Source organism: Bos javanicus, chromosome X (genome assembly GCF_032452875.1).
Source record: "Bos javanicus breed banteng chromosome X, ARS-OSU_banteng_1.0, whole genome shotgun sequence".
NCBI lineage: Eukaryota > Metazoa > Chordata > Mammalia > Artiodactyla > Bovidae > Bos > Bos javanicus.
The window spans coordinates 23,679,379-23,685,067 of NC_083897.1; the positions used below are offsets into that span (position 1 = coordinate 23,679,379).

The 5,689-nt window shown below is 42.7% G+C and overlaps 1 pseudogene; it reads right to left on the reverse strand.

Moving 5' to 3' along the window:
* Nucleotides 1-424: 424 nt before the first annotated feature.
* LOC133242366 (uncharacterized protein CXorf66 homolog) lies at nt 425-4,726 on the reverse strand (annotated as a pseudogene).
* Between the last annotated feature and the right edge of the window lie 963 nt (nt 4,727-5,689).

Below are 5,689 nucleotides of genomic sequence, written 5' to 3' on the forward strand. Positions count from 1 at the left end.
CTTTAGTCTCCTCTGTCCATGGAATTTCCCAGGCAAGACTACTGGACTGGGTTGCTATTTCCTCCTCCAAAGGATCTTCCCAACCCAGGGGTCAAACCCACATCTCTTCCATTGGCAGGTGGATTCTTTACCACTGCACCAGCTGGGAAGCCCATCCAAGTGACCAGATCTACGTTGTTGTTCAACCATCAAGTCGTGTCCAACTCTGTGTGACCCCATGGACTGCAGCAGGCTGGGTTTCCCTGTCCCTCACCATCTCCCAGAATTTGCCCAAGTAGATCTATGATACCTCCCAAAGAGATTTATACCTCTAAAATACAATAATAATTACAACAAAATCAGTTGTTATGTCACACATTTATGTACTATTTTTTAAATAAATTGCCTCGAGATGGATATGTCTGATCTCAATAGTGATACCAAGTGGAGTTTTCCTCTACCAGGTTCTTAAATATGGTGAGCATATAATAGTTCATAGAAGCTTGCTTCTTCTGCATCGGTGGTCTTTCTTTTGATCCCTTAATTATTTTGGGAGTTTTTATAGATGTCTTCCTTGCATTTTATGTTGCAGATTATAATCACCTCCCTGTCACTCTCACCATCACTGTTGTATGTTGTGATATCACTGTCACTCATGTTGCCATACACTGTGTTGTATTTGGGTTGTTTCTTTTTATGTGACTTGTAAAAGTGCTTCAATTTGCGTGAAAACAGTGAAACTGGAACATGCTTTTTATTTGCTTCTGAAACATAAGTGATGAACGGCTCAGAAACAGCTCTGCAAACAAGGCACTTTTCCTTGTAGCATTGACAAAACTTCACTGGTTGAGGTCTAGATAATATTTCTGCCCTACCTGCACTAGCTGGGCATTTTAGTTTAAGATATCTCTGGCGTTTGGTCAGTTTATCTCCACTTGATTTCTCAGGGAAGCTCTGATTCTTTGGATAGGGTAGAGGAGTTTTGGTTGGCTTGGCCCGACACTGTAGACTTGGTGGCCAAGTTGGCTTGATGGCCTTCTCTGGATAGGATGGACTGACCTGACCGATTAGCTTATGGGCATGAGCCTGCCTATGTGCCTTTTTTGGACTGCATGTTCTATGCAACTTTTCCTGGGGGGTGGGGGGTGATCCTAACACTTTTTTGGGAGCTGATGGCTTGGATGGTTTTTTTGACTCGAGCGCCTGACTAACTTTTCTGCACTTGAAGGAACTTTTCGTGGACTTGAGGGCCCAGATGACTTATCTATTCTGGATACCACGGATTGTCTTTCTGGATCGCCCAGACCAGCAGTCGGTGACTTGGAGTCAGTAAATGATATTTTAGATGACCTGGATGCCTTGATGGTGATATCTTCTTTCTTGTCCCTGAAAATACAGAGGATTTGGAATATGACAATTTAAATCAGAGGAGTAAGATTACTGTTACCAGAAAATATGGGCTATTGTGTCAATTTAGACTTGTGGTCTTTTTGTGGCTCTAGCAGGAAAATTGAACACAGTAAGAATCAGAGTGTGGTGAAAACTATGAGTCAGGTTACAGTGTTGAACTTGTGTTGAATGCTTTTTCTTTTTCTTAATTTTGCTGTTTCAACCACAATGGATAACCATATAGTCTATATATGCAATGACACAAACTTGTTTCAAATCTACTGTTGAGAGGGAGAGAGAAAATTTATCTAATCCAGAAATTATACTTTTTACAAAAAAGCCACAAGTTGATATGCAACTGAGGCACAAATGTCACAACCTGTCACATAAAAAAGTCTTAGACCAAATTCATTGTTTTCCTATCATATTTACACCATCAAGGTTTGTAACCATACATACTAATCCTCACATGCTAACTCTAAAACTGAAGGAATAAAACAGTGGTATATTTCAGTCACCAGTCCTTGGATTGGGAAATTTTTAGAGACCCAGTATACCAAGTGCCAGCCTAGTCCTCCTATATTAAAGCCAGGGACTAGAATCACTGAACACAGTTGAAAATTTTTCATGTTATTACATCTCAAAATGATAGATTATCCAAAATGTGTTACTATCTTTGGAATGCAGAGACCCAACTCCTTCTCCCCTGAGAAGATTTTGATTCTGTCTTATTTAGATAGTCATTCCCTCTTTTCATAGACTCAGCATACAATGAAATTAGCAGCCTGGGGCTCAAGTGAACCTTGAATAGGATAGTTTTGGCTAAAGTTGATAATGTACTTGAGATAATTTAAGAGCTTCATTTAAGTGAACATATCCAGCCCACAAGATGTTGGTAGCTCTTCTGAAGTCTAAAGTTAATGGTAAGTAACAAAACAACAGTGAACCCGCTTACGTGTGAGTGCGCATGCGTGTGCAGGTACAGTTCCTCATGCGCGTGCACACCCACCTCCTCACGTCACCCTTACACCCCGCCACTTTGTATTTTTAGCTCAAAGGTGTAAGACTTAATGTTGCTGCTTTGGGGACTTCCCCGCTCTCACAGTTATAGAGTATAGTGAAGAACGCGTGCCTCCCCACAACCTTGTACTTTTATTCAAAGGTGTAAGACTTACTTGGTTGCTTTATGGGCTTCCTCGCTATCACAGCTATAGTGAAGAAAGCAGGTACACGTGACCATATAGCCAGTGATAAGGGTACCAATTATAATAATGAGTAGACGTCGCCGTAATTCCTGCAGTTTGGTCTGCTTGAATTCAGCATGTGTAGTTACTGTGAAAGAACATGTATCATCAGAACCTGTGCTTGGGAACCAAGTTGCTTCCATTTTGATGGGGGTTTGTTACTGTAGATCCAAGTCAAATCTCATCATCAATTATTTCTTTAAGCAAGATAACCACTGTCATTTTCCTCCCTCTATCACCTCCCCAGCCAGCCACAGTCTACAAGCCAAATCTGGGAGCTGTCTTTGGCTAATCAGTATAATTATCTAGGTTACCCCACATCGTGGCTTGTTCAACCCATTACCTAGGTATTTGAATGTGTGAATGCACTGGAGTGTTGATGTGTGTGTGAATGTGTATGGTGGGAAAAGGGATGGGACAAGAAAACACAGTTCTGGAAACCTACTATGTGTTAGGTACCATGCTAGATTCATTCACATAGAATTTTCTGGTATGGCTGGTGGGGGAGGGGCAGGGGTTGGTGGATTGGGTGGGGAAGGGGAATGAAAGGGGACAGTAAGGCTGTACTCTTCATGTTTCTATGTTTGGAATCTTTACACAGAAGTAAAACTTTCAGGTGTTGTCCTAGAAATTCTCGAAGACCTACTCATAGTAAAGTAGAATAAACAGCAGATTTCTTATACACAGCTAGCTTGTCTAAGTACTGGAATACATTTAACATAATAGATCATAATTTCTAGGTTTTAAGGTTAGGGACATACCTGCAGTAGCAGATCCATTGCTTTCATTTCTATCTAAACAACTACTTGTCCAAATTGATAAAAGGAGGACATAAATGAAGAGATTCGTGTCCAGGACCTTGTTGTCCTGTTTCCTCTCCCAAGGAAACTGCTGGATTTAAAATGGCTCAGCTTGTTTAAGGGCCTATTACTTCATAATCATTCTCTGTCATATCCTGACAACATAATCTCACCATGGTGACACATGAGCTCCTGGGTACAAATATTATGAAAAGAATTTTAATCCTTTATTTCTCCATGACATCAAATATTCTATCAGATTTGAATCAAAAAGTTTGAGACATTATTAAGCACAGAAGGCAGAGAAAATGAGTTAGCTCTAGAAACTGAAGAACTATTTTTCTTTGTTAAATGTTAAGGAGGCACCTTACAGCCCTATAGTAGTTCTTAATGTGTTTTAGAGGTTAAATCATCCTGGGGTATAAGTTTGTAGGAATTTTTCTTACAAATATTAAGATTTTGAATATCCCTCAAGCTTTTTATTGAGCTGCTTTTAATGGGTACCCAAGATCATGGCATCCTGTCCCATTACTTCATGGGAAATAGATGGGGAAACAGTGGAAATAATGTCAGACTTTATTTTTTTGGGCTCCAAAATCACTGAAGATGGTGACTGCAGCCATGAAATTAAAAGACACTTACTTCTTGGAAGGAAAGTTATGACCAACCTAGATAGCATATTCAAAAGCAGAGACATTACTTTGCCAACAAAGGTCTGTCTAGTCAAGGCTATTGTTTTTCCTGTGGTCATGTATGGATGTGAGAGTTGGACTGTGAAGAAGGCTTAGCACCAAAGAATTGATGCTTTTGAACTGTGGTGTTGGAGAAGACTCTTGAGGGTCCCTTGGACTGCAAGGAGATCCAACCAGTCCATTCTGAAGGAGATCAGCCCTGGGATTTCTTTGGAGGGAATGATGCTGAAGCTGAAACTCTTTGGCCACCTCATGCGAATAGTTGACTCATTGGAAAAGACTCTGATGCTGGGAGGGTTTGAGGGCAGGAGGAGAAGGGGACGACAGAGGATGAGATGGCTGGATGGCATCACTGACTCGATGGATGTGAATCTGCGTGAACTCTGGGAGTTGGTGATGGACAGGGAGGCCTGGCATACTGCGGTTCATGGGGTCGCGAAGAGTCGGACACGACTGAATGACTGAACTGAACTAAAGACTTTCTGTCTAGTGAGTGACATGATAAGTTCTCCATTTTAGAAACCATCCCCCCACCCTGGCTCTTGTGTGGGCACTAGATTGCTGGGGTTAAAGTAATTTAGACAATTAGAAGGCTGTTATGTAGGTCCACCTGATAGAGCATGGTGGCTTGAAGCAGAGTGGTAAAGATGGAGAGTAATCAATGCATTGGAGGAGTCTTTTGATGTGGGTAGGACTTGAGGAAGGGCAGGCCATAGGGCTTGAAGGAGAGAGAGGTAGCCAGGATGATTCATTGCTTCAAGAAAAGCATGTTGGAGATCTATGGACAGGAATTTTTTTGTTAAGCATGAGCATTCAGACAGTCACAGTCCCTGCCTTGGAACTCTAAAGAGAGAGACAGACACATAAATAACCAATCACTAGGTTATGTAATGGGGCTTCCCTGGTAGCTCAACTGGTGAAGAATCTGCCTATAATGCAAGAGAACTAGGTTTGATTCCTGGGTCAAGAAGATCCCCTGGAGAAGGGATAGCTACCCATTCCAGTATTCTTGGGCTTCCCAGGTGGCTCAGACAGTAAAGAATCCACCTGCAATGTGGGAGACCTGGGTTCAATCCCTGGGTTGGGAAGATCCCCTGGAGGAGGACATGGAAACCCATGCCAGTATTCTTGCCTGGAGAATCCTCATGGACAGAGGAGCCTGGCGGGCTGCAGTCCGTGGAGTTGCAGAGTCAGACATGACTGAGCAATTAAGCAGCAGCACAGCAGAGCACAGCACAGCACGGTGTATATAATGGGCTTTCCAGGCGTCGCTAGTGGTAAAGAACCCGCCTGCCAATGTAAGAGATGTGGATTCAATCCCTAGGTTGGGAAGATCCCCTGGAGGGGGGGGGGACACGGCAACCCACCCTAGTATTCCTGTCTGGAGAATCCCATGGATAGAGGAGTCTGGCAGGCTGCAGTCCACAGGGTCACACAGCGTTGGACACAACTGAAGTGACTTAGCACACATGCACACAGGGTGTGTAATGTCATATGCAGGCAGTGATGTCACAGGATACAGTGCCACAAGATCATGCAAAAGGACTATCTCTTCAAAGTAGGGAGTCCTGGAGGAGATGACCCT